This window comes from Nesoenas mayeri (genome assembly GCF_963082525.1).
Source record: "Nesoenas mayeri genome assembly, chromosome: 21".
Classification (NCBI taxonomy): domain Eukaryota; kingdom Metazoa; phylum Chordata; class Aves; order Columbiformes; family Columbidae; genus Nesoenas; species Nesoenas mayeri.
Window position 1 is genome coordinate 1,765,311 of NC_137571.1, and position 12,372 is coordinate 1,777,682.

Here is a 12,372-nt window from a genome sequence, read left to right on the forward strand (position 1 = left end):
ACCTACCTCAGCCAAGCTGCTGCTGGAGCCCATCCCCAGCCAGGAGCCCAGGGGCAGTGGGGAGAATGCTGAGACCCTGGAGAGGGACTCCTGCAGCAGCGGTGCTGCCAGCCCAGCGCACGGCACAGCGGGGATCTGCCCAGAGCGTCCCAGAAGGCCCAGGGTGGAACCAGCAGCTTCTGCACCTCTCAGGAAATGGACTGTAGCATAGACCTCCCTACTGGCTCCAGCACCGAGCTACCTGCCCCCAGAGACTCCAAACCGGCAACATTGAAATCCTCCCTGTTGGCCAGTGCTGCTCTGGAGCTGAACATCACCATGTCTCCACCACCAGCCATGAAGATGGTGCTTTCTGCCAGAAAGTGAGTCTGAGCTTCTGCCTGGATTCTTCAATAGGTGCCTTGTGTCTTCAGAGCTGGAGATTGTGTTGGGGAGAGTGTAGACTGGATGCTGGGTGTCTTGCTAAGCTGGAGGCAGACAGGGAGAGCCCCTCAGCCCCAGGGCTGCAGCAGTTGCTCTGGTTTGGGGTACAGGGCTAGGTCCCCGCTGTTGTTCCCATCCCTGATTAAGGCTGGAGAAACGCCTCCTGTCTTCTTGCTCAGGACAGAGGGGCGGCTGTGCCAGTCCCTGGAGCGGGGTGGCCTCACCAATCTTCTCCGAGTGTCTTGTCCCCTGGGGCGATGGGAGCAGGTGAGTCCCCAGCTGGAGGCTGCAGAGTCTCCTCCTCCCCACACAGGGGCTGGGACCGGCCCTCTGGGCGCCGCTGTGCATCCCGGGCTCAGGACAGTGCGCTGGGGTTTCTGGTGTTTAAATTTCCCTCCTTCTTTTTTTTGTTTCTGCTTCTAACAGAAAACACTTCTGATTTGTTGACCACCCCCACTTTCCTCTCCCCTCCTGTGTCTTTACCCTTCCTTTTTCCCTGGGCTCACCTTCTTATTTTCTTCTCTTGACTCATGGAAACCTCTTTTCTTTAGATCACCAAGTTTGTTGGTTTTTTTTTCATGTCAATAACTGCAGCGCATCATCCTGTGGAAGGCGAGCAGGAGTGACCATTGCACACTACCTCATTCACAATTTGCCAACCACACCTACCCCATGGACACCACCTACCCCATGGACACCACCCACCCCAACTCCTTGGCCTTTTGGCAAGTCGAGGTAAGTGGTGCCAGTCGCTCCCAGGCTGCTGCACGGCAGCAAGGGCAGTAGTCCAGGAGGCAACTGTCTGACATGGCAGGTGGCCCGCGGGAGTGATTTCAGCAGCCACCTGTCCTGTTCTCTTGGATTGGCTAAGATGGGAGCAGTTGGGTGCTGTGCTTGTGCACTGTGGAGTGTGGAGGAAGAGGGGGGCTCCTGCTCCTGACCTGGCCTTCAGATCATGTCAGCCTCTTTTCCTGTTCTGCAGGCTGTCCTCGTATGCTCTCCATTGGCCAAATCCTGAAAAGCCGACCTTCAGCTTCATCCTCAGCTCAGCCCTTTGGCTGCCAGCCTCCCCGTGACCACCTGTTCCACTGCCCACCCTTCGCACCACCTTCCTCCCTGCAGCAGCGAGAAGGAGCCCAGCCAGGTCACCGCTGGTTCCTCCAAAAAGAGGCAGTGTAAGCAGCCCCGTGGAGCAGACAGCAGCCCCTGTGCTCTGGCTCTGAAGGACAAGGATCAAGTCTCCAGCCCCCAGGGAAGAAGAAGAAGAATCTCGCAGGAGGGCTCAGTGTCCCCTGGGGGGAAGTAGGTGGCAGGCAAGGGTCCCAGCGGTGGCAGGGAGGCACCCAGCTGTCAGCACCGAAAGATCAGGCCCGTGGTGCAAGTGTCAGGCCCCAGGACCTGTGTGGACACAGAGCCCATCTGCCGCCTCAAGAGGAAGAAAAGGAGGAGATGGAGGAGACAGAAGAGTGCTGCTCAGGGTTAGAATGAGGTTTAGCATTAGGGTTCCAGACTGTGGGTAAGGGTTAGAATGAGGGCTTGGGTTTAGGTTTAGTGTTTAGGGTTTGAGGTAGTGATAGGGTTAAAGTTAGGTTGATGGGTTAGGATTAGGATTAGAGTTACAGTTTGCTGTTAGGTGCTAGGGTTAGAGTTAGGGTTAGACGAGTGTTAGAGCTTAGTGAAGAGTATTATGGTAAGTAGTTAGGGTTAGGGGTCGGGACAGAGTTAAGGTTGGCTTTTGGTTAGAGGTAGGTTTATGGTTTAGGTTTAGAGTTAGTGTTAGTGGTTAGGATTAGGGTAGGGTTAGGGATGAGGAATTGGCATTGTAGTTAGTGATAGGGCTTGGGGATAAGGGAAATGGTTAGATTTTGGGTTTGAGGTTAGGAACAGGGGTCTGGTAGTGCTTGGAATAGTGGTTAGGGTTAAGAGTGTTAGAGTAAGGGTTGGAATTTGGGGCAGAGCTGGGGTTAGCAGTTAGGACCAGGGTCAGAGTTTTGCTTAGGGTTATCATTTGTTGGTGACTGTTTCTTGGCTAGCGTGTATTAGTTAGGTTTAGAGTTAGGATTAGTGTTTAGAGTTAGGTTTCAGTGTTAGGGTTAGGGGCTAGGGTTAGAGAATATGTTAGGTTGAGAATTAGTGCTACAGGTTAGGAGAAGGTTTGTATTATCGTCAGAGGGGGCTAGTGTTTCATCAGATTTAGGGACAGATAGGGCTTTGGGTAAAGCACAAGGTCAGAATTAGAGTTACCAGTTAGGGATTAGGATTAGTGTTAGGTTGAGATAAAGTGTATGGTGAGGCTTAGATACGGGTTAGGGGTTTGGGTGTAGAGTTAGAGTTAGCATTAGGTAAGGTTTCAGGTTAGGTTTAGATTACAGGTAGGTTTAGGGGTTAGGGATATGGTTTAGGATTAGGTTTTAGGATTAGGGTTTAGGATTTATGGTTTAGGATTAGGGTTTGCGATTAGGGTTAGTGGTTAGCTTTCGAGTTCTAATTAGAGGTAGGGTTAGACTTAGCCTTAGGGAAAAGAACTAATTTTAGTTGTAGGGATAGGATTTGGGTTAGTGTTAAGGTGTAAGGGTTATTGTTAAAGTAGGTATGAGGTTTAGAATGAGGCTTGCAAGCTAGGGTTGGGGTTAAGGTTTAGGAGTTAGGTTTAGAATAAGTGTTAGGGGTTTGTTTTTGTGGTTAGAGTTAGAAGTAGAGTTAAGGACAGGGTTATAGTAAGCAGTTAGGACTTAGGGTTATGGTTATAGTTAGGCTTAGGGTTAGATTAGGGTTATTGTTAGGGTTTGGTGTCAGGGCTTTGTGAGGGCTAGAGTTAGCATTAGGTTTCAGGTTTAGTCTTAGGGTTAGGATTTACAGTAAAGGTTAGAGTTAGGGTAAAAATTAGGGCTTAATTTAAGGGTTAAGTTAGGGTTAGATTGAGAGTTAGGGTTAGGATTAGGTTTAGGTTTAGCATTTAGATAAGGGTTAGGTTTTAGATAAGGTTGAGGGTTAGTGGTAGATAAGGTTTTGGGTTAGGGGACAGAGTTAGGGTTAGAGTTTGGGATAGGCTTAGGGAGCATGGTTAGGGTTAGTGTTTGGGGTTAAGGTTTTGAGTGAGGGTTATGGGTCAGGTTTTGGGTTAGAGTTAGTCTTAGAGTTGGGATTAGACTTTGGGCAAGAGGTTAGAGTATAGCGTTAAGGGTTAGGAGTTTGTGTTTGGGTGACATGAGGTTTAGGTTAGGGTTACGTGGTAGAGTTAAGGTCTAGGGTTAGATTTAGGGTAAAGGTAAGTGTTAGGAGTTACAGTTAGGGTTAGGTTTAGGAATTAGGGAGTGGGGTTAGATTTTGGGGTTAGGGGTTTGAGCTAGGGTTAGGGGGAAGGGCTACATTTAGGGTTAGAAATAGGGTTAAACGTAGGGCAAGGGGTCAGAGTTAGGGTTAGAATTACTGTGTTTGAGTTAGATGAGGTTTAGGATTAGGGGTATGTGCTAGAGTTAGGCTTTAGGGTTGAGCGTTATGGTTGGTGCTAGAGTTAGGAGCTAGGGATTAGTCTGAGAGGTAGGGTTTGAGGTTCGGGTATGTGTTTGCATTGGGGTTTGGGTTAGTTGTTCAAGTATTAGGGGTAGGACTTGATTAGTGTTGGAGTTGGAGAGTAGTGTCAGTGGAAGTGGTTAGGGTTAGGGGTTAGTTTTAGGAGGTAGGGCTAGGGTTAGGGTTCTGTTTAGAGTCAGGTTTAGGGTTAGAGTTAGGGGTAGGGTCAGGGTTTGATTAGGATTAGGGTTAGAATTAAGGTTAGGGCTTTTGGGTTTGGGTTAGGGGTGGAGTTTGGTTTTAGGTTGAGGCTTAGATTTGTGATTACAGTAAGAAGGCTAAGCATTAGGTTTAGAGTTAGAGTTAGAGGTAGGGGTTTGCATTAGCGTTCCCTTAGGGTGAAGAGAATTGGGTAGAATTTAGGGTTAGGCTTAGGGTTGAGGGAGTAGCACTAGTGACATAGTTAGGAGTAGCTTAGGTGTAGGAGTTGGGGCTTGGGGTAAGATTTAGGGGTTGGGGTTAGAGTTAGGGATAGGAAATATAATTAGGATTAGGGTAAGGGTTAGATTAAAGTTTAGGGGTTAGGCAGTAGTGTTAGAAAAGGTGGTTAGGGTTAGGTTTTAGAATTCTGTTGGAGTTCTGGGGTTCGGGTTCATGGCTAGGGAGTAATGTTATTGTAAATGGTTAAGACTAGCATAGGAGATTAGGTTTAGGAGTGAGGCTAGAGTTAGGGTTAGAGTTAGGCTTAGGATTCTGTTTAGAGGTCAGGTTAGGGTTAGATTTCATGTTAGGGTTAGTGTTGGGTTAGGTTGGTTTAAGGGTTGTGGTTAAAGTTAGGTTAGTGATAGGGTTATGGTTAGGTTATGGTTAGGGTTTAGTTTTAGTGTTAGGACTAGGTTTCAAGTTAGGGTTAGAGTTAGTATTAGGGTTTAGGCTTACCATGAAGGTTATAGTTAGTGTTAGGGGTCAGCATTAGAGTTATCATAAGTGTTGGGTTTGTGTTAGGGAGCAGTGTTACGGTTAGTGGAACTGGTTAGGGTTAGGTAGGGTTAGTTTCAGGGTTTAGGGGTTATTGCTCGAGTAAGGGTGAGGTTTAGAATGATGGTTACTGGCTAGGGTTAGGGTTAAGGTTTAGGGCTGAGCTTTAGAGTCAGCTTTAGAGGGTTGGTGTTAGGCTTAGGTATTAGGGAGAAGAGTTAGGATAAGGAAGGATAAGATTATGGCTAGGATAAGTGGTTAGGACTTAGGTTTAGGGTTATAGTTCCTTTTAGGGTTAGATTAGAGTCAGTTATTGGGCAGCATTACCAGTCAGGGAGAAAGGTGAGAGTTAGGGTTTGATGTTAGCGTTAGATTTTGGGTTGGTGGTATTGTTAGGTTAGGGTTTGGATTTCTGTTTATGTGATGTTAGTCTTAGGGTTCGAGTTAGGGCTTTGTCTTAAATTTTAGGATTAGATTTAGGATTAGTATTTAGGTTTATATTTAGGCTTAAGTTTTAGGATTTGGTTTAGGGTAATGGTTGGATTAGGGTTAGCGTTAGGGGTTCCGGAGTTGTCTTATGGGTAGAGTTAAGTTTTGGGGTTAGATTTAGGGGTAGGGTTAGATTAAGGTTTAGATTTAGAATCAGGGTTAGGGCATTGAATTAGTTTTAGAGTTAGGGTTAGAGGTTGGTCTTAGATTCAGCCTTTGCTTTAGGATTATAGTAAGTGATTGGACTAACATTAGAGGTTTAGATTTAGGGATAGGTGTTAGAGGTAGTGTTAGGGTTATTATTAGGGTTTGATTAGGATTAGGTTTAGGGTTTAAGGGTAAGGATGTGGTTAGTGGTAAAGGTTAGTATTAGGGTTAGTGTTAGAGGTAAGGATTAAGGTTAGGGGTTAGGGAATAGTGTTGGGTTAGTGTTGCGGGTTGGGGATACGGAGTAGTGAAAGTGATTGGGAGAAGGTTTAGGTACTAGGGTTAGATGTAGGGTTAGGGTTTGGATTTACATTTTGGGTTTGGTTAGTGTTCAGGTTAGAGTTAGGGTTGGTGGTTAGTGGTTAGTTTTAGATTTAGAGTTAGGGTTAGGTTTAGGGTTAGGAGTTAGGGTTAGGGTTAGAATTGGGGTAAGGGCTTGGGGTTACAGTTAGATTAATTTTAGGTTAGTGTTAGGGTTGGTGCTAGGGGCTTATTTAGGGTAAGGGGTTAGGGAGTAGCGTTATTATAAGTGGTTAGGATTAGTGTAAGGGGGTAGGGTTAGGGGTGGGGATAGGGTTAAGGTTAGAATGATGGGTTAGGGTTGCAGTTAGGGTTTGGGATTGGGGGTAGAGTTAGGTTTCGGGACAGGGGTTTGGGCTTCAGATTAGATTCAGGGTTAGGCTTTAAGATAAGGATTAGGCTTTTGGTAAGTGTTGCGTTAGTGTTAGGGGTTGGGGATACGGAGTAGTGGAAGTGGTTGGGAGTAGGTTTAGGTACTAGGGTTAGATTTAGGGTTAGGGTTTGGATTGACATTTTGGGTTTGGTTAGTGTTCAGGTTAGAGTTAGGGTTAGTGGTTAGTTTTAGATTTACAGTTAGGGTTAGGTTTAGGGGCCAGGGAGTTGTGTCAGTGGAAGTGGTTTAGGGTAGGGGTTAGTTTTCGGATTTAGGGTTTGAATTAGGGTTAAGTTTCAGATTAGATTTAGGGTTAGGGTTAGATTAGAGTTAGGAGATGGTGTTTCCAGTTAGACTTATGGTTAAAGGTTTGGATGAGGTTTACAGTTAGGATTAGATTAGTGTTAGGATATAGTTAGTGTTAGAGCTAATGATTAGGTTTCAGAGTTAGGGAATAGTGTTAGTGTAAGCAGTTAGGGTTAGGTTTTAATATTAGATTTGAAGGGTAGGACTAGGGTTAGGGTTGGAGTTAAGCTTATGGGTAAGTATTAGAGTTAGATTAGGTTTAGAAGAGGGTTCGAATGTAGGGTTGGAGTTAGCATTAGAGGTTAGCTTTATGTTTTGGGTTAGAGTTAGGATCACGTTTTAGCTTTAGATTTAGGTTAGAGTTAGGGATGGGGTTAGCATTAGGGTTAGGGTTAGTGTTAGGCAGTAGTGATAGCGGAATGGTCAGAGTGAGGTTTTAGATTTATACTGGAGATGGAGGTTGGGGTTGGCATTAAGGGTTGCAATTGTGGTTAGTGGTTAGGGGGTAGTGTTAGTGTAAATCGTTAGGATTAGTGTAAGGGGTTAGGTTTAGGGGTTAGGGGTTGGGATAACTTTAGGGTTAGGATAATGGGTTAGGGTTTGAATTTGGGTTAGTTTAGGGTTCAAGTCAGTCGTAAGAGTTGCAGGTTAGGATCTAGGGTTAGGGCTTGGTTTAGTTTAGTGTTTGGTTTAAGGCTGGTGTTAGTATGATGGGTTAGGATTAGTTTTAGGGTTAGGCTAGGGTTATGGGTTAGGGTTAGAGGTCGCATTAGGGTAAGATTTCAGTGGTTCGAGTTAGGGTTAGTTTTAGTGTAAGTGGTTAAGGTTAGGGGTAGGGATAGGCTTAGGTTTAGGGTTAGGTTTAGGTTTTGGGTTATACTAGGGTTAGTTTTTGGGTTGAGGGGGTTTGGTTTAGGTTAGATTTTGTGCAAGAGGTAGGGTTAGGGTGGTGTTTGGGTGAATGTTATGGTTAGGTGAATGATAGGTGTAGGGTAAGTTTTAGGTTTAGGGGTTAAGATTATGGTTAGGGTAAGGGATGGATAACTGTTAGGGTTACGGGTTAGGGAGATTTTTATTTGAATGGTCAGTTTTAGGTTTTAGATTTATATTGAAGGGTTAGGGATAGGACACTGGGTTAGGGTTAGAGGTAGTGTTAGTGTTATTTTTTGGGGATAGGGGCTTAGGGTTATAGTTGGTCTTAGAATGATGGGTTAGGCTTTAGCATCAGATTAGAGCTAGGTTTAGGTTAGGCTTTAGGGTTAGGCTTAGAGGTTGGGTTAGTGTTAATTTTAGTCTAAGTGCTTACGGTTGGTGGCTGGGTTCATGGGCTAGGGATATGAATGGGGCTAGGATTAGATTAGGGTTATGTTTAGGTTTAAGGTTTGGGTTAGAGGTGAATTTTTGAGTTAGGTGTAGAGTTCAGGTTAAAATTAGGGTTAGTGTTGGGTCTATGTTAGGGTTAGGTTAGGTTAGGTTAGGTTAGTTACGGCTTACCATTAAGGTTAGGTTAGTGATAGAGTTAGTGTTAGGTTAGGGTTAGAGTTTAGTATTGGGGTTAGAGTTTAGAGTTACTGTTAGAGTCAGCGTTAGGGCTCAGATTTAGATTTATGGTTAGAATTAGTGGTAGTGGTTAGGATTAAGGTTAGAGTAAGGGTTGGAATAGTGTTAGGTTTGGGGGTTAGGGTGTAGTGTTATGGTCAGTTGAAGTGGTTAGGTTTAGAGGTTAGGTGTATGGGTTAGGAAAGGGATAGGGTTAGGGTTAAGTTTAGATTTAGATTTAGGTTTTTGATTAAAGTTAGAGGTAGGGTTAGGGTTTGAGTTTAGGCTTAGACTCAGGCTTTGATTTAGGATTAGAGTGAGGGTATAGGTTAAGCATTATGGCTAGATTTTTTTTAGGGATAGGTGTTAGGGGGTAGGCTTACAGTTAGGATTAGGTTGTGAATAGGATAGAGTTTGGGGATGGGGGTAGAGATTAGGTTAGGGAGGTTAGGGTTAGAGTTATGGTTTAGAGGTTAGGATCAGGGTTGAGGTTTAGCAATGAATGTTCATATATGTGGTTATGGTTAGGGGTTAGTTTATGGGTTAGGGGAAGGGTTAGTGATTAGGGAATGAGTTAGTATTATAGTTAAGGATAGGGTTAGGGTTAGCAGTTCTGACTTAGGGTTAGGGTTTCAGCTAGGGTTGGATGATGGTTAGCGTTAGAGTTGGCATTACTAGTTGGCGGAAGGGTTAGGGTCTGGTGTTACGGTTTTTGTTAGAGGTAGAGTTAGCGTTAGATGTTTAGGGTTAGACTTGGAGTTAGGTTTAGGAATTACAGTTAAGGTTAGTGTTAGGGTACAAGTTAGGGCTTAGTTTAAGGGTTAAGTTAGGTTTAAGAGTTAGGATTGCATTTAGAGTTAGGGTTAGCACTAGGGTTATCATTTAGATAAGGGTTAGTGTTGGATAAGGTTTAGGGTTAGGTTTAGATTAGGGTTAGGGAATAGAGTTCGAGTCAGGGTCAGAATTAGAGTACAGGTTAGGTTTAGTGGTAAAGGCCTATGGTTAGTGCTTGGGGTTAGGCATTTGAGACAGGGCTAGGGGTTGATTCTCAGGTTAGGGTTAGGCATACTGTTAGGATTAGGCTTTAGAGTTAGTGAATAGTGGTAGTGTAAGCAGTCAGGGTTAGGTTTTAATAGTAGGTGTAAAGGGTAGGATTATGGTTAGGATTATGGGTAAGTATTAGAGTTAGATTAGGTTTAGAAGAGGGTTAGAATGTAGGGTTGGAGTTAGCGTTAGGGGTTAGTTTTATGTTTTGGGTTAGAGTTAGGGTTACGTTTTAGCTTTAAATTTAGTTAGAGTTAGGGATGGGGTTAGCATTAAGGTTAGGGTTAGTGTTAGGCAGTAGCGATAGTGGAATGGTCAGAGTTAGGTTTTAGATTTATATTAGAGATTGAGGGTGGTTTTGGCATTTAGGGTCAGAATTCTGGTTAGTGGTTAGGGGGTAGTGTTAGTGTAAGTCGTTAGGATTAGTGTAAGGGGTTAGTTTTATGAGTTAGGGGTAGGGATAGCACTAGCGCTACGTTAATGGGTTAAGGTTTGAATTAGGGATATTTCAGGGTTAGAGTCAGTGATAAGAGTTACAGGTTAGGATTTCGGGTTAGAGCTTGGTTTAGTTTAGTGTTTGGTTTAGGGCTGGTGTTAGTATGATGGGTTAGGGTTAGTTTTAGGGTTAGGCTAGGGTTATGGTTTAGGGTTAGAGGTCACATTAGGGTGATATTTCAGGTAAGAGTTTGGGTAAGGCTAGGGTTAGGGTTAGTTTTAGGATTATGGGGGTTTGGTTTAGGTTAGATTTTGGGCAAAAGGTAGGGTTAGGGTGGTGGTTGGGTTAATGTTAAGGTTAGTTTTAGGTGAATGATAGTTGTAGGGCAAGTTTGAAGTGCAGGGGTTAGGATTAGGGTTAGGGTAAGGGATGGATAAGTGTTAGGTTAGGGCTTAGGCAGTGGTGTCAGTGGAAGTGGTTGGGGTTTAGCTCAGGGTCCCAGGGGGATTTGTGAGGTACCAAGGCCTGGATGAAGAGCTCCCTTCTTGGTCGCACACATCCCAAAAGACAGGGACACGTCTGTGACTGATCTGCCTGGCGCTGTCCCACCAGCAGTGGCAGATGCATCCTGGAGAGGAGTGGAGCTGCCAGGCACTGTCAGAGGATCTCCCTGCGGTGCCACTGGCTGCCCACCCAGACTCACACACTGTCCCTGTCTGGGACAGATACACCAGCTACAAGCTCTGGAAACAGGACACAACAGTCCAACAGCAAAGACCATCTCTCCTGTCCTGACAGACTCTTATGACCCCTGGAGCCCAAAGCCATGGGCCACATGAACTCATTGGACATTTTAGAGGCGTGGCCTATAGACTGAGGAATGAGATCTGTGTGTATATCCAGAGATAGGAAAGTGCTGTTGATTAACTGGAATGTATTGGAGAGTGTGGGACCCGGGCACAACACAGATGGTACAGAAGAAGGGGGGGCACTGTCCTGGTTTCAGCTGGGAGAGAGTTAATTTTCTTCCTAGTAGCTGGTAGAGTGCGGTGTGTTGGATTTAATCTGAGAAGAATGTTGATAGCACAGGGATGTTTTGGTTGTTGCTAAGCCATGTTTATCCCAAACCAAGGACTTTTCAGCAAGGAGGCTGGAGATGCACAAGAAGCTGGGAGGGGCACAGGCAGGACAGCTGGCCCAAGTGGCCAAAGGGATATTCCACACCATATGATGTCATGCTTGGTATGTAAACCAGAGAAAAGTTATCTGAGGGACCGCTGTTTGGGATCTGGCTGGGTGTCACTCAGTGGGTTGTGAGCAATTGCATTGTGCGTGACTTGGTTTATATCTCCTGTTATTATTATTACCATTTTTGCAATTACTACTATTACTACTGCCATCATTATTATTATAGTTACTATTACTATAATTATTTTATTTATTATCATTATTACATTATATTTATTGTAGCTATTGTAGCTATTGTTGCTATTGTTGTTGTTGTTGCTGTTTTTATTGTTTTGCCTTTCTGTCTCATTAAACTGTCTTCATTTTAACCCAAGATGTTTCTTTCTTTCCTGATTCTCTCTCCCATCCCACTGGGCTGGAGGGAGGAAGAGAAGGGCTGTGTGTGATGTTCAGCTGCCCGTTGGGTTACACAAAACAGTCCTGGTCAAAGGAGTGATCATGCAGGTGTCCCAGAGGAAGAGGTGAACCTGAGGAGGGCACAGGGTAACAAGGGCCCTTCAGTGCCAGGACAGGCTGTGAGGAGCCAGGATGCCAAAAGATGTCAGACTGGAGAATGTTTCAGGACATCATCTTGGTTCAGCCCTCCCCTGCCCTTTGTGCCGTGAGAGACACCCCATGGTCCTGCCCAGCCTTGTCCTGGGCTCCTGAGCCAGCTGGGAAGATGGAAAGGGCTCAGCAGCAGTGATCCTCATCCAGCTGGGTCTGTTTCCCAGCCCAACCAGCGTGGCCAGAGCAGAGTCACCCATGGCCCCAGGGCACCACAGCCCCTCGCTCTGCAGAGCAGCATGGCCAGCTCAGGGCCCTGTGGGGAGCACAGGGAGGGAACCAGGACCAGCCGGCCAGGCCAGGCTGGACACCCTCACCTGGGGAAAGGGATGTCCCTGGAGAAGAGCAAGGCAGCATTTCTGTGCCTGCAGGGAGGAATCCAGGAGCAAGAGAAACCTCTTTCTGCAGACACTCCTTGGGGTCAGGCTGCTCTGTTGCTGGAGCAGGACTCTTGTTCTGGTCTGAGGAGAGGGGCTGGCACTGATGGACACAGGTCATCTGTGGTGGGGATCTGCTGGAGCTGAATCTGCTTTTCCTGTCTGTCCACACCTCCTCAGGAGACACTCTGCGTCGGTATCCATGGGGGAATTCTTCTATCACATTTTCAAAGTGATTATATGGACCATTCAACATCAAGTCCAACCAGAGTCTGAACCTCCGAATAAGAAATATCATCTTAAAATTTGTAGGAAAACGAAGGGCTTTGAAGTGGCAACACCATAAAATGTTCATAAAAGCACCACCATGCAAGTCCACATCCCTGACTTGTATCCGAGATACAGCATCCCAGATACAGCGTCCTAGATACAGCATCCCAAATACAGCATCCTAGATACAGCATCCTAGATACAGCATCCTAGATACAGCATCCTAGATACAGTATCCCAGGTACATCAAGCCAGATACAGCATCCCAGGTACAGCATCCTAGATACAGCATCCTAGATACAGTATCCCAGATACAGCATCCT